This window comes from Dermacentor andersoni, chromosome 4, assembly GCF_023375885.2.
Source record: "Dermacentor andersoni chromosome 4, qqDerAnde1_hic_scaffold, whole genome shotgun sequence".
NCBI classification, from domain to species: Eukaryota; Metazoa; Arthropoda; class Arachnida; order Ixodida; family Ixodidae; genus Dermacentor; species Dermacentor andersoni.
In genome coordinates this window covers 24599536-24624057 of record NC_092817.1, presented here as the reverse complement: position 1 = coordinate 24624057, position 24522 = coordinate 24599536, and the positions used below count along the sequence as shown (strand labels likewise).

The 24522-nt window shown below is 43.3% G+C and overlaps 1 long non-coding RNA gene across 1 annotated transcript; it reads right to left on the bottom strand.

Annotated features, from left to right (window-relative positions):
- Positions 1–1093: 1093 nt before the first annotated feature.
- Positions 1094–6935, bottom strand: LOC140217314 (uncharacterized). The gene is made up of 2 exons (XR_011893807.1): positions 6654–6935; positions 1094–1513 (listed from the first exon to the last, which is right to left on the bottom strand). It is a non-coding gene; the product is annotated as an uncharacterized lncRNA (long non-coding RNA).
- Positions 6936–24522: the final 17587 nt, after the last annotated feature.

The window sequence follows — 24522 nt, the reverse complement described above, 5'->3', positions numbered from 1 at the left end:
ACACAACGCATACAAAAGTTAGAAATGAGTGAGCTTCCACGCAAGCGTGATGAACACTGCACGCTCGCCTTGCCCACTTTGTGCCTTATGCGGGGTCAGGTATGCAGGGTGTCCCAGGAAACTTTAGTAACAGTTTAAAAATATGCCGATGCACTCTGAGACAACGCGACCAAATGCATTTTACTGACTATTGTATGGAGTAAGTCACACTATTTTTGTATATTGCTTAGTTGCAATATATATATATATGTATATATATATATATATATATATATATTTATATATATAAATATATATATATATATATATATATATATATAAATATATATATATATATATATATATATATATATATATATATATATATATATATATATATATATATATATATATATATATATATATATATATATATGGGTATTCTTCAAAGTTCATCACGCAGGACCCGACGTAACATACGCAGGCAAGAGACGACGAACTTTTTTGAAGACTTCTGTACTTAACGTTTTCGGCTGGTAGACCAGCCGAGAACGTTAAGTAGTCTTCCAAAAAGTTCGTCGTCTCTTTCCTGCGTGTACATATATATATATATATATATATATTGTTGACACATTGTTGTGCCACATTGTTGTGCCCTCTTCGCATTATTCTATCGGCCTTGTTTTTCAACTACTTTAGATGGTTGTTTTGCATGGTGTCGCGACTCAGACACCAGCAGTGTCCGTGCAGCTTTGACACGCCATGTCTCGCAAGAGCGACTTGCGTGACACACGTCCGCAAGCCGACGTTGCATAGCTCCGTTTGTTCTGTTGTTGTTGTGGGTCTCCGTTCACCATATTATGTTTATCGTGGTGATTGCTATAATATCACCAAAGTTGAGCAGTATTCCCTTGATCAATCATCCGAAGGAAGACCACTCGGCAAAAACGTCGAGCCCTCCAGGATCACGCTGATCGAGACAGTATGCTGTGCACGTCGCATGAGACTCCCCATCTAAAACTAAACCTGACAAATGTTGAAAAAGGGGTATCTTATGCGAGGACGATGCAGAAAGTAAAGCCTCCAATCCCACTACTTTGCCAAAAGTACTGCAAACATTTTGAACTCTTTATCATTAATGCACTGATGTTTCTTCTTGTAACGCAGGAGGTCCTTAATGATGTGGTTCGCTGAACCAATGGAAATGGCGAGTGCTGTTGCGAACTCATGTTGCTTGATTCTGCGATTGACCCGAATCAACTCGTCCACCTGATGTTGATGGTCCTCATCGGAGGCCGTTGCGGGCCGTCCAGTTCGGTACTGATCCTTGAGATTAAATGCGGCTGGATTTTGGTCTCTCACAGTCCTTGCCCACCTCCGTACAGTGTTGACCTCAACACAGGAATCCCCGCAAACTGCAGTCAGGCGGCGATGAATGCTGATGGGCGCACAACCTTCTGCAGTCGAAAATTCAATCACAGCCCTCCGTTTCAACCGGACGTCACCACTGGATGCCATAGATTGCTCGATTACTCTGGAACGAGAAGAGATAGGAAGGTGAAGCAAGTGACATTCTATAGCCTAAACATCAATACATTAATGACAAAGAGCTCAAAATGTTTGCAGTAATACTGGTAAAGTAGTGGGCTTGGAGGCATTACTTTCTGAATCGCCCTCGTATTTAAATTAGTAGAAAGTCTCCGCAATCAACACCATGACACGTGACTTTAAAACACTTTCGTATGAAAGCATGCGTCTCTTGGATAGATGGAAAACAGAAGCGATTTTTTTTCTTTTGCAACGTAAGAGAAATTAACCATGAGAGGGCAGCGCTTCGATCTACTAAATTTTACGCGCAGCGTTAATTGATATGACGGCATTTCTCCCGAAAACGGTGCTGCTCTCTGAACGCATCCGACTGGCGCTGTTAATGACGCGCGGTTGACTAACGACCTCCGACAATGGGAAAGAAGCTTCCATTCCATTTCCTCCCCACCACGTCGCTCATTGTGTGGCGTCGTTAATCACATTGAGCGATGAACTTAACGAGGAAGCTGCAGTTCAGCGAGGAAGCAACCATTACCTATCTTCGAGAACGTAATGGGTGTTTATAAAAGCGCACGTAGAGAGCCACCAACGCCGAGGTCGCTGTTAATAAAAGCCTTGTCAGACTACCCAAGGACAGCTTGCAGGTTAGCACTTTTTTTTTGCACAAGAATTTCAGGCTTGGTGGTTTTCTGGCTTTATATTCCCAAGTTATATATATATATATATATATATATATATATATATATATATATATATATATATATATATATATATATATATATATATATGTGTGTCCCAATCAACTGTTATGCACCAACATTTAAAAATATGTAAATGCCACGTAGCTGGACAGAACCAAAGTTATGTTGTTTGCCGTCGCTTGGAGATACTCAGATTACTTTTTTTGCATTCCTCTAATTGCATAATTAGTCTTAATTAATTCATCAACTTGTAAGATATAATTAGACGAAAGGTGTCAATAAGGATATTGTAGAACGCCATGAAAAACTCCCGACACAGCTTTCTGCAGCTCAATACGAGCTACATAAAAGTTTTTCCGAGCGTGAAAGAAGCCCGCGAATACACGCAAAGTGCCTCGATAGGCTAGTCGCGCGGCAATTTTGCGTGTATTCGCGGGCTTCTTTCATGCTTGGAAAAACACTTTTATGTAGCACGTATTACGCGCCGTGATTGCTTAGTGGCTATGGTGTTGGGCTGCTAAGCACGAGGTCGCGGGATCAAATCTCGGCCACGGCGGCCGCATTTCGATGGGAGCGAAATGCGAAAACACTCGTGTTAAAGGCGCACGTTAAAGAACTCCAGGTGGTCCAAATTAATCCGGAGTCCCTTACTACGGCGTGCCTCATAATCAGTTTTGGCACGTGGAACATCACAATTTAAATTATTATTATTACTTCTGGAAACATACAAACACCCAAAGGAAACAGGGAGGGAGCAAGCTGACAACTGTCATCGAGAGGGACACAAAGCCTGCCTGCTCTATCGGGAGGAGGGAATGAAAAGAGGAGAAGAAAATAGGAAACAAATAAATAGGGCAAAAAATAGGCGATAAACAAATGGCAGAGACACGGACAAAATAAAGTAGGAACACGAAAAAAAATGTCTGTAAATGGGAGGGCAAATCAGTTTTAGCACGTATAGCACCCAAAATATCGTGAATCCACTCGGCACATCCTAATGGAATGCGAAGGGATTCACCCAGCGAGAGCTGTAGGTAATGTACACCTTCCACAAGCATTTATATTTAAAGTGGATAGAAGCATCAACCAGTCAGTACAGTCGAGATATGCAAGAGAAGTTTAGAGTACTGGTGGGAAAGAAAGCGGGGAGGAGATTCATACGAACGAATCCGTTACAGGCATAGGTAGCGGTGCAGGGTAAATAGTGAAGTTTTTAGGAAGAGCGAAAAAAAAAAGAGATGTATACAAAATCCTAGAATTAAAAGCATGTATGGCATACCCTAATAACTCAAACAGGCGAAGTGACTATTTGTCACCGCCTCGTTTCAATGGAGATGCCAATAAATCATCATCATCGAGAAAAAATGAGCATAGGAATAAGAGGAGGCTAGCAGAAACCATAAATCACCCTCGATGGCATTGAGTGGCCCTCGTACTCCCTATTACTGGTCGTCCTGGCTTCTGTCGGTTGGCGTGCGCTACCCTCTTAAGTAGTTTGACATAGAGTATGGGCAACGGCTGCTTACTTGCGCTAAGCTCTCTCTCTCTCTTTCTCTCTCTCTCTCTCTCTCTCTCTGTGTGTGCGTGCGTGCGTGCGTGTGCGTGTGTGTGTGTGTGTATGTGTGTGTCTCTTTCTCACTGTCTATCTATCTATCTATCTATCTATCTATCTATCTATCTATCTATCCATCTATCTATCTATCTATCTATCTCCCAGTGAACAGCCAATATCAAACACAAGTACATCACGTGTGAAGAAATACTGTATGCTGCCGTAGCATGCATGCTACCTTGCGATCATGCTTCTAATAAGAGACCTTACTTTGCGCGTGATAGCATCTAATAATAAAACCAAGTTAATTTCCCCTCCTATCAGCAAAATAAATGGCGAACGGTATGTACAAAGTAAACTTGCTTCCGATCTTCTAAGTGATGACGCAGTAAAAGGGGGTCCACTGTACGTTTCGGAGTAAGCAGCCATCAGGAGTATGGCGGCTTCTTTCTATTTGACAGAGGCTGCGCTTGCTTTGATCCACCTTTTAAATTAGCTTTATTTATACGCCTCGCAGGCAATTAGATCAAGCACAACAGTAAAGTCGGTTTCGTTACTTTCATTACTGACAAATCGCAGGATCGAGACGTAAAGATAAAGTTCTCCTGTTCTAAAACTTCATGCAAAAAAAAATCTAATACAATAGATCCAGCGTAGTTGTGGGAATCCATATTTAAGCGAAGCTTTCTTGAAGAGTTACAAGTAAATGTTGTGAAATGATATACACGGTAAGTGCAATTGTAGTTGGTTTCCAACTTATGTAATTGTTTACATCTTCTTCCTAACTGCAAACACGCGGTCACGTGGCCTCATTGTATGCGAAGTGGTTGCAGTGATTACTTGCAGGTTAATGCGACGTTTTGCTAGTGGTAATGTAAGCATTGTGAACAGAGATGCGAGCACAGAGAAATATATAACATAGCGATGCATGTTTAACGTTTCAATACCTTTGACGAATACCTGATCAACCAGTCACCCTCATCAGGAGTGGCCAAAGATGTTTTGCATTTGTATTCAATTCAATTCAATTCAATTCAATTTTATTTTTCCAGAAATAATGGGCCCTGGAAAGGGTCAAGAGCTAAAAGCTGTCTCGACAGCTTGACTAGGCCCATGACCCCCTCTTCAAGGCAGTATTGGTGTACAGCAACAGGTAGTGTCCATGACATCAAGAAATGCGAACAATAAATTATACAATAGCATAAGGGCAATTAATTATTAAATCGACAGCATATGACTTCAAAATGTGTGTCTTAACTTTATCTATAGTTGTGAACACATGACAATACAAACAAAAGTTAAGACACCGTTATCATGATACGATACAAGATACTCGGGCAACAAGTATTTCAGATACAGATACAAGATACCATTGCAATTATTGTATCAGATACGATATTTTCTGTCTGTATCTTAAAATACTTCGATACATTTGTAAATGTCTTATTATTTAAAATTTTTACAAGAATATTGCAAAAGTCCCCTTCACATATTGTTTGTATACCTAAGATCTGTCTAAATACAGTAGTTTTGTATGCGATAAATGTATTAATATGTGCAGTTTCCACAATAGTAATATAATTTTGCATTACTGAGTTAAAGTTGTAAACTTGATAGTTTCGGTTATGAAATTTTGCAATTTTCAACAATATTTGTAACATGCGATTTCTCCGACCCCATGTACGTAGGAATCAGCCCGAGAGCTAAAGGTACCCGTTAAAAACATTAACAGCTTACGCAAGTTATTCAGGAAACCTGAATAAGAACAGGAGTGTTATATGAAAATGAGTGTGACGCGCTTCAGCATTCAATATGCGTAGAAAGATGAAATGCTAAATAAAGAATGTGATAAACATGCAAAATGAAATACATACATTTCTCTGAGCTTTGATGTAATGTTAACAGGAAGTATATAATGCCCAGCATTATACGTACCGCCGTGCACCGTCCTTTGCTGCGGCTTGTATCCCTGTTAACATTACATCAAAGCTGTACAACGTTTAAACAACGTATATACAACGTTTAGCCGTGCAGTAGAGTTTCAGGGCCTGCAAGAACAACGAGTACCAACCTGCTAGCAAATTCTACATGCACGGAATACATAGAAAACACGGACTTGTGTCTTTCTTCAACGTAGGTCGTGCGTGCGGCTTTGAACAAAGCATATATCCCAACACAATCGCGACACTGAATCTCTTTTTCCTTTTTTCAGGAACGATAATCCTGAAAATTTGGTGGCGTAATCGTCGTTACTCGCTTGCAAAGAACTGCGCAGGTCAACGCGCTCAGGTCGTTTAGCAGTGGCGAAACTTCCCTCGTTATCCCTGCCTTTCTTTTATCTCTCTCTCTTCCTCTTTATCCTCGCTATCTCCGGGATACAGAACAGTGGCCCCGTAGACCTCGAGCTTCGCACTCTTATCGACAAAAGCTGTGCGACAAATGGCCTAATTACGGAGAGAGCGACTAGATGACATCAAATGGGAATGGCTTCTCGAAGCGGTACCTCCTATCGACGCCTTTATTCGAGCGTCCCAACTGGGCCGCTCGTTGTAGCTCTCGGCGAGTAGAAAGAAAAGTTTAGTTCACATGGAGGAATGTTCCGTCCATTGGGCAATAATGGGCAGTTCTTGCATTTGCTTTTTTTTTGTCTCTTCATCTTCATCCGCAGTGTGCTCTTCTTTAGGTTAAAATATAGTAAATACGGCTTCGAGCGAAGGTGCTGTACTGTACGAAGCAATAGCGACAGCAAAGCATTCTTAATAAACTGCGCAGAGTTCTTTTTTTTTTTCATCTTAGCCTGCTGCCAATATCTTTGCAATGAAAGTTACGCTCATAAAGAGCTCGATGTTCACACTCCTAATCGCAATACGCACCGACATGTGCCGAAAACAGTAGTTCTGCGATGTCCAAATGGCGTTGACTAAGCAGCCCTGCGAGAGACTGAGTTAGGGTGTTATACACGAAACAATATTTATTGCAACACACAAAGGAAACAGTACCCTATTAGCTCATCTATTTGTTCCACAACGTTCATTTACTCAATATCCCAACTCGACTCAAAAAAGTACAATACCCCGACCTAGAATTGGCAAGGTTAGCTTATATTACTAAGGTTAGGTTAGGTTAGGTCGGGTTAGGTTAGGTGAGATTGCTGATGTTCGATGGGTTTCTCAGGAAAAATTTTGTCATCAGCGGTACTTGGTGTCTTCTGAAATTCCCAGGAGAGGTGCGTTTCAGGAGCAATTCCTCGACGTTACAATCACCGAGGAGCGTTTTGAGCCACACAGTAATATTTCGTGGAAAAGCGACGCTGTGCTCCATTGGGCGCAGTGTTTTCCTCGTTTATAAAAAAAATTTCTAGTTGAGGACATTTAATGGATGCGCACGCATGTCTACATTGAATTTCCAAACAAATTTCGAGCTCTCACTGTCAAAGCACGATTTTATTTTATTTATATCTGCAAGAAAACACTTAAAATTCAGGCGATGGTACGACCATTATACGTAAGCAATATTTTCTTTGTGGGAGTTCCCAGGGCCACATCAATTAGCCTGTTACTTTAACAAAGCGTTATTTCGGAATAAAGATGCTTGCCCTGTCGCAGCCATTTTCTTTTTTTTTTCACCCGATTCACAACTTGACTTCCAATAAAACTTATTCGTGATGGATCATACTTTTGAGCATCATCACCTTGTGCTACAGCTTCTATGGGTCCAACAATTGCTGTGCAAACAAAATGCCTTCATAAGAAGTTCAAGGAACACTATATTAGCAAGTAACAAATTTGCACCACGTCACTGTTCTCCAGGTGGGAGAGAGGCTATCAAAGCATTCAAGAACGTAACTGCATGCCGATCTTGCATGCAGTTACGGAAACCGCTCTTGAATAACATCGCTTAATTTTTTTTTCAGACCAACAAGATCTCTGCAATTCTAGGAATTAATTACACAAAGAAAAAATCTGGAAACCTCAGTGGATTTCTTTATGTACGCAATTTCTGTCACGCAGGGATTAGACGCCATAGAAACAAAAAATCAGACAGCGCAGGAGTACTGATAACATTCGAACGTAAACAAAGCGGCTCGGCAAAGCTATTAAATTCGGAGAATCGATACTCGGTTCCAACGATACGTATGAACTTGCTTTCTTTTTCTTTCATCCAGACCGGCGAAACTAAGCGAGATGAGTTCCCGTGATTGGATGGGCCGGAAAGGGCCCAATTTGCATGTTCCCGTTGTGGTGCGCCTGCACAGACGGTATCGTGTTACCAATGCGCCGAAGGAGCGTTTCTTGTCTAGGATTTTAAATACATTGAAAGACAAGTCCCGCGCAAACAAAACCTACAAGGTATGTCTAGTAGATTCCACAGTTCGTCACTGCATTTGCGTTCTTAGAAGGGACAAAAAAAAGGAGAGAGGTGTGCTAGAAGGGTCGCAAAGTGCCAACACAGAAGCACAGCATAAAAGAAGTAACAGATTGTGCTCAAAGTCGCACAGTTGCTTCACAAAGCAGTGTAGCAGCTCCAAATTAATATTGACAAAGATGAGTTGAGTTTAAACAAACAGATTTTCTCACTAATGGTTACTAATGTGCCATAAACAGCTTCGCTTAGATTATTACTTATCGCGACGGGTATTAGGCTGCTATTCGTTGCTTTGCTCGACTACCTCTACCACTCGAAGATGCCCATTTGAAGGTTACAACGCTATCTTCTTTCTTCCTAAGAAGTCCAGTTGACTTGGAGCAAAGCTGATCTGTGTATATCTAGAGGGATGTAAGTGTAAACTAAGTCAGCGAAGTTGGTTTTTTACTTGCTTCAGTGAATTTGCGAGCCCCATGTTTCAAATAGGCAACATCTGCGCTGCAGAAAAACAAGCTTTTAAATAGTTTCTGACATTGCTCGAAGAACTTGATGAACCAAACGGAGTGCGTAGCCAAATCCGTGCGCAAGAACACAGCGAGCACTTTCTTTGAACAAGCGTAACGGAATCAAAACTACGGTGTGAAAGTGTTTCAGAGGTGACGGCAGCAACCAAGTCTCGTTGCGCGTACGGCTACAAGCTCAGTCCTGCTCCAAGATTCTGGTAAAAGGACAGCGTCGAAAATTTAAAAAATACGTGCGAAAAAGTTCAATCAGTCTTTCAATGGCGGCCGCCATTATCACATTGCCTTTCCGTCTTTCGTTCTAGCTGATGCCTCCCTCCGAGAACAGCCAGATTCTGTCTGTCGGAGGCGTGAAGGAACGCGCTAATGATCTCTCGCTTCCATCAGATTCAATCTTCTCGTGGGCCATTTGCTCGCGCAGGCACCACCGGGCTTCAGCATCGATGCCTCGTCTTTCGCCTGCTGCCACTTTCGCCAGCGTGGCTCGTAGGTGCTGACGCGATCATTTCGCGAATCAACCGCGGAAATGCACTCTCCTGTTCGGCTGCGTGACGTCACAGGGCCCGCCGAAACAAGCACTTCACGCAGGCACCGACAGGACGTGCAGTCATTCTATAACGTTGTTACCCAGGACAGGCCTGCTCGATGTTACTGTAGACCCAGACTTCTCTGAAACGTTGTGAACGTCCTCCCAGCACCTTGGCTATATCTGTTGTCGCGCAAACAGCGCATTGTCACGAACTGCAAGGTTACGCAAAAAGAAAAACAGCTTTTATTCGTTGATTGGTGTTTCCAAATTGCGGTTGACGCGCGTGAGTGCCGCCTCATCTCGACAGGTTGACACCCACGCGGAAGGGCGCCACAGTGAATTTCTTATTCTGAATTTTAACGCCGAGTGACTTATGTTGATGCTCTGGAATTTAAAAGCATCGCAGCCCTTGCGGCTTTCGCGGCTGATCAATTCATTCAATTACTCCGTGAACCTGCTGAGGCGCACACTAGAGTTACTATACATGTGTGAGCACTGTCAAAACATTGCACCAAACCATAAAATCTGAACAGGCTCGTGAATATATATAGGCGCCTACAGTACGCACCAAGGTGAGCCTATGGCGTTCCTGTATATGTCTTGTGCCTTGCACTGATAGGCGGAAAGCTTTCATTCTTCCGGATAAGGGGAGGAGGGGGGGAGGGGTTGTGAACTATCTTTCATAGTATATACAGGGTGTCCCAGGTAACTTCAGCCATAGTTTTAAGATATGCGAATGCCACGTAGCTGGACAGAACCTATATAATGTTGTTTGCCGTCGCTTGAAGATACTCAAATTATTATTTTTTATTCCGCCTAATTATATATTAAGTTTTAAAATATTTATTCAACTTCTAAAATATTATAATTAGATGAAAATTGTCAACGAGAAAATTGTAGAGCAACATGAGAAGCTCCAGATGCAACTTTCTGTTGCTCAATACGTGCTACATAAAAGTGTTTTTCCGAGCGTTAAAGAAGCCCGGAAATGCACTGCCACTATTCCAGAAACTCAGGATCGATATCTGCTCTGCCAAAAACGAGCAAGAACGCAACTGCGTCGCTTACATTGAAGTTGAAAACAGATAAAAAATGTGAAAGCAATTCAATGTTTACTTTGAGCCGATAAAAGACAATGTCTTCCTGGGCGAGTTGCGGGTGAGAATGGTATGTATGAACCATATAATTTATTATGTGAGCTGCGCTGGCGCGACAACATTTCACCGACGCAAACTAGAGATTGAAGCGCCTTCCGAGTTTTCGGCATCACTTGTCATAGTCATAATCATCATCGTCATCCCTACCATCATCATCACCTATCACAATCCCTTTCTGCTTAGTTCGTGCCCTGACCTATGCCCCTTAATCATCCTCACACTCATCACTTACCTAATGACCTCAGTTGCACGTGCCTAGTGGAACACACCCAGTGTACATACCCAGTACCATCACGTAGTCATTGGCACATGCCCAGTAACCCCAGGGGCCCAAACCCTGCGGCACATATCTTGTAGAACATACCCAGAGACCCCAGTGGCACTTATATTTAGACCGCATTATGTTCGTGATCGGCACACGAAAGAGGCTAGAAACAAGTTAGAAACAAACATACCCCATACGGAAAAGTGGTGGTATCTCGCCAAGTAAGACACTGTCCTAAATAAATAAGGAATTGAATGCCCAGCCCCTACTCTAAGGAATCTGACTCAATATAAGCTTTGGACTGAGTCCGCGGAATCTTCCCGTATAAACGAGTTAATCCTGTTTATCAACGCCGCTCGTTTGAGGTGTGGATTCAGCCACACATTTCGTATTTCAGCCAGTCTTGATGCCAAGACTCCCCTTTTCCCTACAATGTTTCACATAATTAAACGGCTTCAACAACAGCAGTAATACTTCTCAAACTCAATATCAGCACGCTACTGTAAAGGACATATAATTTCTTGATTAATCTCTGCACCATTCGTAACTTGCGCTATCTCATGTATAAATATATATGAGACAGTAAAAACTAACAATCATGTAGCACAGTCTTTATCTTACCTGTTTTCGGTGTTTAAACATGCCACGGAATGGCAGGTAACGTACCGTCAAATATCGCGTGACGAAACGTATTGGACGCACTTGTTCCACCATATATCAAAAGTGCACATGGGAAGTTGATATTTTTGCATAATTACCGTCTTCAAGAGACGCACACGGAGGCATACGTTGTACAGTTGCGGACGGGGGAAACACTAGCAGAAAGCACACCAGCTTTACTCGGCGCATGCACCATCATGCAACAGCCCAGAGGTGATTGTCAGCAACAAATGTCAGAAAAAGAAACGAGCGCCAGCCTAATGGGCTGATGCAACAATTGTTCTGCGTGGCTGAGAACGTCTTGCGCCGTTGCTCACTTCTAAATATATACCCTTCTTATGCAATTCCACGATTTAGAAAACTAAAAATGCGGGACAGGCGGTTGAAATGTTAATATCATCGTCATCATCATCATCAGCAGCAGCAGCAGCAGCAGAAGCCTATTTCATGTCCACTGCAGGATGAAGGCCTCTCCGAGCGATGGTCAATTACCCTTGCCTTGCTTCAGCCGACTCCAATCTATGCCTGCGAATTTCGTAATCTCATTGAACCACCTAATCATCGATTTCCCCCATTTCGCTTCACTTGGCAACAATTCTGTCGCTGTAATAGGCCACCTGTTATACGATCTAGGCATTACATTATCCATTGTCAATTACCCTATATGGTCTGACCAAAGGCTCTACTAAATCCAAAAACTAATGTGCGAGAATGTTTTAATGATTAGTGTCTTGTCAAACCTGGGATCTGTGGTGAATGCCGAACTGTGATGCATTCTGAGCCAGCTTAACCAAAACAGCAAGGCTCGAAGCGGTAGTAAGGCGTCGTCCGGTTTAGGTTTAGATCGGGCTTACTTACGATGAATGCCATTTTGCCTAAATTAGAACACTAAATCGTACACAGACACTGCAAAGCTGCTATTAGCTTGGCAGTGGTAGCTTGGCATAAAAAGACCAACTGCCGTTAGCAACCTGAATACTGCAGAGCCTTGAAGATGCACCCGACTCTTTACACATTCCCGGGTACACCCATGGCCGATTTTGTTATCTGTCGATCGAGTGCATGTTTGTTCGGCAACTGACGGGGTTTAGAACTCGTAGCGGCACCTCTTGGCGAACTACACGACTACTGACTCATGAATCTAAGGCGCGCAATTCGGAAGCTCTTGAAGGCTCTTCCCTCAAGGCCATTAAAACGTAACGACCCTGTTTCGATTCCATTTATTTCGTCCTTCAACATTGGCTCTCAGCTTCTTCACTGCCGACAAGAGTTCGCACTGTTGTCGACAGTTGGAAGCGATAGATAATAGGTGATCGAATCAAAGAAAAATGGCTTCCTTATTCGGCCCAGTTCGATATCATTTCAAGAACTGTTCATCAGAAAAGACGAAGACTTCTCGGAAAACAGTACGTAAATGCACTTTTCGACACCTTGTTTTGTATCGTCGCATTGTAACTTGTTATTCTATATAAGGCACATTTCTTTATTTTCTTTGATTATGGTTTGTTAAGTTCAACGCATTGCTCCAGTTTTGTTCCCTCCTCTTTCCCCATCTTTTTCCCTCCGTCATTGGAAACTTCTGAAACCTGATGAGACATTAGTGAAATGAGAGGCTTCATTTCATTTTCATTTCATTTTATTTCCTTGAAGACCCCATTGAAGGGGATTACATAAGGGGTGGATACATACATGAAAAATTGAAGGCCATATTTTTATTACAGGCTAAGGTAATTTGTTACGGTGTTTAAAAATGTGCTAGGAACGGTTATGACTGTGATTTCGTTAGAAATGCCGTTCCAGTCTGTTGCAGCACGAAAAATGAACGAAGACGAAAGAGTGACAGTGCGCGTACGCGGTTGCGCGACTTGTTGCGGGTGACCGGTGTGACTGGAGATGCGTGCTGGGGGGAGAATGTACGGTGGCTTGCCGAGTAAGCTGTAAAAGACCTTGTGAAAAAGACAACGACTAGCAATGCGGCGGCGAGATGCAAGTTCTGCTTTCTGTGCCAAGATTCTGTTTTCAGTGCCGATATACTGACGTCGTAGGAGTACTTAGAATGAATCAATCTTGCAGCTCGATTTTGAAGCGATTCGAGTTGATTGATGAGATATACTTGGTGGGGGTTCCAAATGGGGGATGCATATTTTAATTTCGCCCTGACGAGAAACTGATAGGCTAGTAATTTTACATTTTTGGGGGTGTGGCGCAAATGACGTTTTAAAAACCTGAGTGTTTTGTTAGCAGATGAAATGATGTTCATAATGTGCGTTTCCCAGGTTAAATCACTACAAAGGGTCACTCCGAAATATTTGTAGGAAGGAACTAATTCAAGGTTGATGTCAGGAATTTGGGGCGAGAAAACAAGTGGATTTCAGCGGCGGTGGAAGGAAACATTTGTTGCATTTGTTACATTGTCACAGTCTTACATTTGTTAGGGTTTAGTTCCATTAGCCAAAGGTTACACCATTCCTGTACACTACGCAGGTCGTTTTGAAGGAACGTGTTATGATAAACACTGTTAATTTTAGTATAAGTTACACAATCGTCTGCAAACATACGGATGTTAGAAGATGCATGCATTGGTAGGTCATTAAAGTAAATTATAAATAGTAGTGGACCAAGGACGGACCCTTGAGGGGACGCTTAACGTTACTGGGGTAGAGTTAGATGCTCGATTGTTGACAAAGACTGATTTTGAACGGTTACTTAAGAATTCTTTAATCCATGCTAAGATATAGGCATTAAGATATAACGCGGCAAGTTTTGTAGTAGACGCTCATGAGGAACTTTGTCAAAAGCTTTGGCGAAATCTAGGAAGATGGCGTCAGTCTGGAAATTAGAGTCAAGGTTTACATGCAGGTCGTGAACGAACATAGCTAGCTGCATTTCGCAGGAAAAATCTTTCCTAAAGCCATGCTGCGCAGGGTGAAAAAAAAATGGTTGGCATCAAGGAAGTCCATGATATGCGTGTAGATGATATGTTCAAGGATTTTGCAGGGTACACTGGTTAATGAGATGGGGCGATAACTTAATGGGGTGTGTTTGTTGCCCGATTTGTGAACTGGAACGACCTTTCGGTGTTTCCAACCTGGAGGCAGCACGCATGTTCAAACTGACTGCGAAAATAGTAGACAGAGATATGCTGCACAAATATGTTTAGTGTTTTTTAGATAGACGTAACGTCGTCAACACCAGCTGCCGATGAAAGTTTTATATTGTCTATGAGGGATGAAATGGCGGCTGGAAAGAAAATGTAATTGGTGGCATGGTACATTCAAAGTTCGCATGGGGAATAGAAAACGACAATTCAGTTTCTTGAGTAAAAACTGATGCAAAGGTGGTGTTGAACAGGTGAGCACATTCAGCGTCGGTTAGGGCATCACCTGATTCATTCGATAGGGTAATAGTTCGCGTGTCCTGTGTGCTTAAGACTTGCCAAAACTTGTTTCGGTCGTTCTTAAGCATGTTCGGCACATCGGAATAAAATAATGAGCGTTTGGCGTGATGTATGGCTTTCAGATAGGCAATTTCAGCGGCTTTGTATCTACTCCATGCATCCGGGGTGTTACGGGACTTAGCTGCGCGTAAGAGACGTTTTTTCTTGTTTTCTAATCGCTTTATGTGCTTTATTTAACCAGGGTTGTGCTGAATAGGAATGAATGTTAATTTAGGGAATGTATTTGCCAACCAGATTGTTTAGTTTCTCTTTGAAAGTGAGCCAATTTTCACCCACGGTATGACAAGGAAGGGAGGGCACTTGCGAAACTGGAGTAAAATTGCGTTAGTTCATGATTAATTGTTTCATAAATGTCCTTTTCATACAAACCAATAGTCTTTTTAACAGTCGGGGTCAAAACGGGTTTAATTGCGAAGTCGACATGAATTACTTTATGGTCACTGATTTCGGGAAGATACGCGATGGATGACACGGCCTCGGGATTACTTGTTATGAAAAGGTCTAGAATATTTTGGCAGTTTTTGGTTACACGGCTTGGTTCTGTGAACACTTGGGATACGTTGAAGTTGAGGCATACCACAAGGAACTCGTTCGATTCCCTTGATGTAGCCGTTGGTGCAGGCCGGCTTGACCAATCGATATTAGGAAAATTATAGACTCCAAATAGAATTACATGCATGTTGGGTTGTTTGGTAGTTATTCCACTTAGGATGTTATTCAGCTTGAAAGAGAAGTCTGGGGTACTATAAGCGGGCCTATAGCAAACGTCAAGTAAAAGTGAATGAGGTGCGGCATGGCATTTAAGCCATAGGATTTCAAGATCGGACATAATGTTAACAGATGTACATGATATATTTTGGTTTACGGCGACAAGTACCCTTCCCCCCTCGTGCCCCTGCGATCGTTTCGGAACAGTTGAAAATTTGGTAGGTCAGCGAGCACCTCGCTGTCCGTTACGTCTGCTGTAAGCCATGTTTCCGTTAATATTAGAAGGTTACTGCAAGATGACGAAACCACATTAGAAATAATGTCACGTTTTGGAATGAATCTCCGTATGTTAGGAAAAATACGCATGGTACGCATTAATTGCAGCGTCGTTATCCTTTGCTCCCATGTTTGCTCCCTGCTCTAAAATCCCGACCAGAGGTATATTTATTTGATTGTTTCGCTCCCTTGTTTGATATATAGAGTGACTGATTGATTTGTTTGTTTGTTGTGTTTCCTTATTTTGCTTCTGCTCCTCTCAACTTAATTGCTTGTTTGCTTGTTTCACTGTTTATTTGTACGCGCCTGAGTACTCTCTTAAGTGAGATAACGCTGTGTAGCAGGTCTGAACTTTGATTCAAGAAGACGTTTCAGCTTTTTGTGTAATAACTTTGCGTTTCTGCCCGTGTGTATGTGTATGTACAAATACATGGCAGCGCCATCCAGATAAGTTGATGAAGTTTAGGCGCGTAGATAACCCCAGGCCTTCTTGCTGCTACTTTACGTGTCTTCTCCTCAAACATAGATGTCAAACCGGGATACCGTGTCCTTAATCTATATGTGAGCGTCTGGGTGACCACAGTCTTAACACACCCGAGATGAATGGCAGAGTTCGTTGCGGTACACACTACGTCGCTCGACGACGTGGTTGCTCCAACACCCTTCTTTCGTGTTTCCGACCTCGCAGGAATCGATTAATGAATGACATCGAACGGGTGTCTCTAAAGCAGCATCGATATTCCATCCATGCACATCACCGGGATGCATTTCCTCGGCTGGGATCCTCAGTAGCGCGATCGATCTCGCGTGTTGCACTCCAGCTATACACTCAGTCGACCGAACGTTCCGCGAAATCCCGACGTCCGGCATATCTGACGCTGCACGTCTGAGAAAGCCGAACTAATTCTTCTCCCTCAAAGGGCACTCACTCGACTCCACACGACCAACTTTCGTCGTTCATCTTTCTATATTGATGTTGATTCTTTCTTGCCATTATTATTATTATTATTATTATTATTATTATTATTATTATTATTATTATTATTATTATTTAAAGATAACTGCTTCTGTGCCAGCCCTAAAGCAGGGCTCGTCCAGTGGCATATATGAATATTTTCGCTTTGCTTTCAAGCGTGGTGATTATGTTGGTTTATATGGTTTCTTGGCCAGCTAAAATGGTCACTGGTCACAGACAAAACCAATGTTGATGACCAAGTAGATCAGTTTACAAAGCTTGTGTTTAGCAATATGCGCAAATACATTCCTCCGTACAGTCCTAAACGCTCTAAACATCCCCGCTATTTCCCATCTGGACTTATAACTGGCTTAACGCATAAAGATGGCGTGCAACGTAAATCCAGAAGTCCTATGCATAATGAGTGGAGAGAAGAAAACCGCTTTTTTCGGACTCTCTGCAAACGCCTCTGTAGGCGGGATGACGACTCATATATTGCATTTTTGGAAAAGAGTGCCTCCGACCTGCCGGCGAAATTTCGGAAATATATCCGCAAGCGCTGTAGCAGATGTGCAGAACGCTTTCGTCTGCTCGACCCTAGAGGAGTAGAAGTCCAAGCAGTCGTGGATTGTTCTCTGCCCATTTCTCATCCTCATATAAAAATTCAAGTTTCACCGCTAATGTCAGTCAGCAGCACCCGACGGTTACTACACTCTAAAAACTGTTGCACCCTTTGGGGTGTATATATATTTGTCACACAACGATAACCGTCATCTATCTTGCTCGCATTTCCTTTCTTTAACGCTGCGAACCCGATACTTCCACGTCACGAACGGCATGCGCCTTATCAGCACGAACGAGCATTCTCGACAGGAAAGTAGCGAGCGCAGCGTTTTCAAGAAAGAAAACGCAAGCAAGACAGATCGGTTATTGTTATGTGGCAAATACACACCCCAAAAGGTGCAATTGTTTTTAGAGTGTACATCTAGTGCTGTGTTCGATGAAAAGCTAATCAGCGAATGCCTTAAGCGCTCGAAGCCTTCCTATATCCTATAAGATGTCAACAATAAACGTAAATTGTATTGGTTAATTGTATTAAATTGTGCGTGCGCGCGTGCGTTAATTGTAAGGGTAATTGTATTAAATTGTGCGTGCGTGCGTGCGTGCGTGCGTGCGTGCGTGCCTGCGTGCGTGCGTGCGTGCGTGTGTGTGCGTGTGCGTGTGTGTGTGTCCACATGATTCAAGACAGAGTTTGTCGGAATAAATTGCAAATAAATGAAAAAAAATAAGCAATGATGACAGCATCCTTTGTTTCCATTCTTCTTTCCAATTTACTTTTCCTCATGCACAGTCCTTATACATTTTCCAGAGCCTGCACTTAGAAGCAGAGGCGGGCTCTTTCTTTCTTGGTGGTTGACTGACTTATCAAATATAAGATGCATCACCTTGAAGAAAGAAGAAAAATAAAGTTAGATAAGATTAGAACGTATCTGCTGCCGCAACGCGTCTCCCATTACTCGGATGAATCACAGAAACGAGTCAGAAATAAAGTGTCGCTTCCAGGGAGCATCAGTGGGAGAAGGCACGACATCACTTCCGAACATTGAGGCCGGAGAAAGGCGGTAGCCGGCATTCCCCGACGTCCTGAGAGGGCCATGCTGCTCCTGAGTATGTGTACTTGGTCAGCGTACTGACAGAGTGAGAGAACAAAAAAAATACGGTGTTCAGTCGTACAGTGATATTGCGATGTTTCCTGAGACACACTGGCCGTGGCCTCATGTGCTTTCTCTGAAGGCAAGTACATATAGAAGCAAACACCGTTCCATGGGAGGCGTTTTCTTTCTTTCTTACCTTCACCACTAGGATAATTACTATTTGTGCGTATATACTCTTCCTTGTTACTCTCACACCACCGCGTAGGTATCGCCTCGTGATTCTTGCTCCTCCAAAGACGCATCTGACTCCTAGTTCCCGCTTTGCAAACGAGAAGCTCGTTCTTTTCTGTGACCGAAAGAACAAAGTACCAAGTTGACTTAACTGTATGGGTGCGCTGCTGCTTTGTCTCGCATTCTTCGCACTTGGTCCTTCAAGAGAAAAGCGGCGGAAGATGGGGAAATCTAGCAGATCTTAAGAGGAAAAAGAAAAGCAGGATCGCTGACAACCACGGAAGGCGACAACCTCTGTGCGCCTATACTTCTCGCTGAATGGCCCATCCTGATGGTTCTGGCTGTCCCCTCGAGTCATTAATCCCGGCGACCGGCCGAGCAAACACTGAGAGGACCCGGAAACTTGCCCCGCCCACTCGACGCGTTATCCGCTGCCCTGGTCGGATGGAATTTCACGCGAAGAATAGCAGCCCTGAGTGGACAAAGAACTCTTTTTCTCTGCTTCCTTCCTTCTCCACTGCCACGTGCGCCACGTACAATGCTGTCGCTTTCACTTTGCCATTCCTCAGCAACACCAAAGCTGTCAGTGGTGATGGCTACTCATTAATAATCAGGACCGGTATCGACGATCTTATGATGCCAACGGTGGCAGTGATATTTGTCGCCTTCGTGCTTTCACTCCTCGTCCCTAGAGTACATCTTTCTTTTTTTCTCTTTACAAATTAAGCTCGCTATATCAATCCACACACGCATAAGCAAAAGGCAATTAAACTATTATTATCATTAATTTTATTAGAATTGTTGGGCAACCTAACCCACTCAGCGGTATAGGTTGGGTATGCTTGTTGTTTATAAGCCTTTCCGGAGGAGAAGCGCAAAAGAGGAAGCCGGCTGCAGTACACGGCACATATACATGATGCGTTTCGGTGCTGGCAATACGGTGTGTCGCCAAGTTACCTGTAAGCTAATCGCATTAACGTCGACAGTCATTAACGTCGGGATGGGTTCTGCCGGAATTTTATTATTATTATTATTAGTAGTAGTAGTAGTAGTAGTAGTAGTAGTAGTAGTAGTAGTAGTAGTAGTAGTAGTAGTAGTAGTAGTAGTAGTAGAAGTAGTAGTAGCAGTAGAAGTAGTAGAATGACGCCCGACGGCAATCCCTCTTTCTTAACTTCAGAGGGCTGTCGTGTGGGCTACTCATTTTTGGCCGCATCGCTAACCCGCAGAAATCCCTTGCGTGAGCGTAAATCGAAGACAAGTGTTTTTACATTCCATGTCCATCGCTATGGGGCTACCACGGTCGAAAATTGAACCCAATAGCACGTTCTCAACAGCATAACACACACATGCACACACACGCGTGCGCGCGCAGGCACACAGGGCGCGTAAGTTACGCGCAGTTTTACAGCCCGGCGTACCAACAAGCCAGACGTGCAATCTTAATAAAGTATGCCTGCGCTCTGTTGTTCAACATTGTTGAAGCAAAGGGAGAGTTGAGAAGCAGGTTGCAAGCATGTAGTCGGAGCTAGAAAAAAATTGTCCATATATCGCTACCAGAGCATCAGACCATCATTGGTTCTATGAATATCGACGTAATAATAATATCGAAGTAACTTACTACGTAGGGCTACTGTTATTACTATGTTGTGAATCCAGCGTGTTAAATCTGCCGAGAGTTAATTCAAGTGGGATTACCTTAGAAAGCTTGTCATCTGCATTTCAGCATATAATAGCGTTTGCTATTGTTCGCAATTTGTAACCCAGGTTTTGATACTTGAAATGCATTGCAATAGGTCTGCCGGGAGAGTTGGTGTGGTGACACGAATGAAACTGCGCGAAAGACGGATATGAAGGAAAGAAACATCAGGACGGTGACAGAGAGAGAGAGGAGGGGGAGTCTAATAATTCCTGGTGAGGCTTAATTAGCGGCAAGCCTATGTCCGTAGGTGGGTAATTGCAACACTCAAGAGTTGGAAACACAGGGTCAGTACATACGGCACAGTTGTTACAGAACACAGAATCAAGGACATAGGGACATACATCATCGGGTACCGGTGAACCACTGGAATCAATCAGCGTGACCGAATTATCTTTGGAATGGTTAATAACACGCCGAAACTTTCTAAGGTCATTCGCAAGAATTGTGGGCAAAGTGTGTACTTGGAATGCCTTTTTGGCAAGTTTTAGAGCCTCTGTGTAAGCATTGTTGGCCTCCTTATAAGCATCCCGTTTCGATGTCAGTGCACGTTTATTTGCTATTCGATACAGTCGTTTCTTTTGGGGTTGGAAAGCCTTTGTAACTTGGAGTTGAACCAGGGCTTCTTAACATTGCAGGATATTTTTTGGTGCCACTTGCAGGGTCTCTCAGGCTTCTCTGTTGTTGCTGAATCTGTCTGAGTCCAAATTACGCTCTCTTTCATGCCGACGTTATCCCTAATAACGTCTGTGAGGTACCGCAACGCGTCGTCAACTTCGAAGCTGTTACCGTCTTTATCCCTTACAGTTCTTTGAGAATATTTAGTTATAGCTCCGAGTCCTCTTATAAGGTTCCGGAATCCTTTTGGGGCGCCTTTGTCTCTTTTGCGAATGTTATGCACCCAATGGTTCACTTGCGCATTCAATTTTCTCTTGCACGAGCTCACTCACCACCCTTTTCTTTCCTCGGTATTTCTTCCATGTAAAGAGCACCTCTTCTTCATGTAATCTTAACTTTTTGACTTCTCGAAGATCCCTAGACGTCTGGTAACGCTCTTCTTGCTTTATTTCCCTGTTCCACCACTCACATGGTTTCCTCTTCCCAACCGAACAATTTTCTTGTCGTGTGTGTCTATTTCCTTCTGCATAACGTCTACCAGTTCTTTCTATTCCCAGACTGCTGTAGGAAAAGCTTCCAATTTCTTCTCTATGTTTTTTGCGATCTCTGTCATTTGCTCTTCATTCATATTTAGAAATTCTGATGCTATTGGTTCGTGCTTTGCGTTAGTATCTCTCTCAAACTTTAATTTTAAGCGTCTATGATCGCTACCCAGGCTATTTTTCCCATGTTCGTCAATTATCATTTGGTCTAGTTGTTCATGCACCTTTTCTGAGACTAGGCGTAGTCTATGCATGACTGCCTGTTTCCGCATTGCCACTTTACCAGTCCATGACACTTATTCTCACTGTTAACTGCTATAAGGTTCTGTTCATCACACAGATCGAGCACTAGAGAACCGTCGTAATCAGTATATCCGTAATGCAAAAGGATAGACAGTTGGGCGAGTTGGTACGGTAACATGATTTTGGCTTCTAGCGCGAAGTGAAACACGGACACAGAAAGGAGCAGACAGGACGAGCGCTCGTCCTGTCTGCTCCTTTCTGTGTCCGTGTTTCACTTCGCGCTAGAAGCCAAAATCAGTATATCCGTCTAAATCATCCATGTGCGCAGTTCATATCGCCCACTAATATCACCTGCCCCGATTTCTTGAACTCATTAATATCGCTTCTAATGCAATCAATCAATTTCTTATATTTATCTCTGCTATCACTACCTGTCCATAGGTACCCTCCTCCCAGCCACGTCTTTTTGCCTTGCCACAAGAAAACTACCGCCATCTGACGTTGGGGGAAGGTATAACAACGTCCCGATTTACGCTAGATTTCCCCTGTTCTATGGTCGTGCCTCCGCTGTTCTGACATTAGGGGCCTTATAACGTAAAACTATTCCAAACCTTTCTATTCCAATTCTGTAATCAGCCCTCCGCGATTGGTCAAAAACTTTTTGGATCCCCCCCCCCCACTTCAACTGTCTGCCACGCGACGTCACGAAAACCGCGATAGCTCCCCATATGATATGACGTGTACACATTGATTATGCATGATTTAACCAAACAAAAGAAAAATGGTTATTTCTGATTCGATGCGTTTTCGCCATTAGCCCTCGGCTATTGGTCAAAAGTTTTCGGGATGCACCCACTGCACCTGCCTATCACGCAACGTCACAAAACGGCAAAAACTCACCGCGTCAAAGTGACGTGTCCGCGTTAAAGATGCATTAATATGCCGAACAAAACTGAATTTTCTTATGAATAGCCGCAGGCTTCCCCGTTCCGAAAGGAATGAAAGATGGCTGCCGCCGATCGCTCAGGCACTGGCTACTCGCACCTGTAGGAGAGCATGGGTTCATATGCGCGTAATAAAACTTTTTGCCTGGCCGTGCAGCGTTTTCGAGCCCTTTCGGCACGTTTACGACCTCGTTCTGCCAACTCTTCTTTGCAGAGAATCCGCTTTAGCGTCATTCCTAAGCTTCCGTTGCATGCCGCCGCGATTGTCGACGAGCCACCGCAAGCTAAGTAAGCGAAAGCGGACCAATCGCAGACGCCGGCACCACCCTCTTCATTCAGTTATCGATTTTCAGTGCAATGGCTCGGCCCCATCGAATCCCTCTCCACTTGAGCGTGCTCCTCGCCTCTTGTGAGCCAATTAGATAAGACAAGCCGCTCAGTGTAGGCAATGTTATTCGTTTTTCAAGCAAACAAAAGTGACCTCGTATGAACGAGAAGAGCGTTTGATTGGTCTCTTCAGGCAACCCTGCGGCTGACCGCCCGATGCTTGCGTCGGCGATTACGCAAATTTGACGTCATGAGATTGGAATAAAAACACATTGGAATAGTTTTACGTTATAGAGCCCTACGTTTTGGATTCATGTGCGCAAAAGGCTGAATGGTAACGGCGAGAACCACTTTAAAATTAAAGTCAGGTACCTGTATGAACCAAAAAGCTCAAACAAGGATTCGCATCATCATTCCCCCCGTCGCTGCTGTGCCCGATGTCCTGATGAAATTTTTCCCCAAGCAAATAAGTTTAAGTTTCACGGTGTATGAATCACATCCTGATGTTCTGCGACCATGTCTAGAAGCATTCTTCCACCACGGATGTTAATGTGAGTGGTTACGGTACTGAAACCTAGAAAATAGAGGACAGTCCTGAGCACATTCGACCGTTCTTTTCTTGCTTCCTGTCTGAGGAATTGATGAAAAATATTGTCAGCGTCGGGCTGACATGAGGACTTAAGCACCAAAACACTCCCCCAACATGTGTGACTGGCTTCCGGCAAAGCTTTAGTGCTATAAGTAATGGTGTTGGCTAGGTAACCCACTTTTATCACCAGAGCGATTACGGCTTTTCGATACTGGTCATCTCGTGCACGTCTTCAAGAGCAGTCTCCTTCGGAACAGACTGGCTTCCTTCACCTCAGCTACCGAGGTTTTTCATGCGTGTTGCATTGAATGTTTTGTCTGTTCCCACTGTATTCCGCATTCTTTCACCGTGTCGATGCTGTGCGTGGTCGACCGGCATCGGTGAGAAGGAAGACGAACGGGTAAGGTGATTTGAAAGGTAACTTCAGTTGTGGCTCTAGTGTTGCTCTTGAATCATTAATCTTCAGTGGCACCATAGATATATAGGTACCTTTTTTTTAGCTGCACCAAAGTTTTAAAAAATTGCCTGGCAGATAGCACAATTCTAGCCCTTCGAAAATTAATCTCGAAACTGGTGCAGTCCAGAGAATTCTTTCCACGTGCCTACGTCTTCCGAACTCACTAGCTACAATTCTTAGATTAAAATATGTGCCGTAAAATATTTAAATAAGAAGTTAAGTAGTGTATGTTAATTATTTAATTAAGCATTTTGATTTCTCGTAGGAGTAATGGCCACCACGTCGGGTAATTTAGATTAAGGGTTAGAATTGTGCTATGTGACACAGGCGATTTTTTTTTAAATTGGCGCAGCTAAAAGGAAACATCCTGTATAATTTGTGCGCTGACAAAGGCGGTAATTATATCGCAAGAGCGTCCCTGTTCCGCGGTCAGCCCTTAGAAAGGTGCGCAGTTGTTTCCAAACGATCCGTAGCACAATATTAGTAAGAGAAAGAAGTGAGCGGCCTAGCCATTCTCTGCGGGTAAAAGAAGATGAAGAAGCTCTGA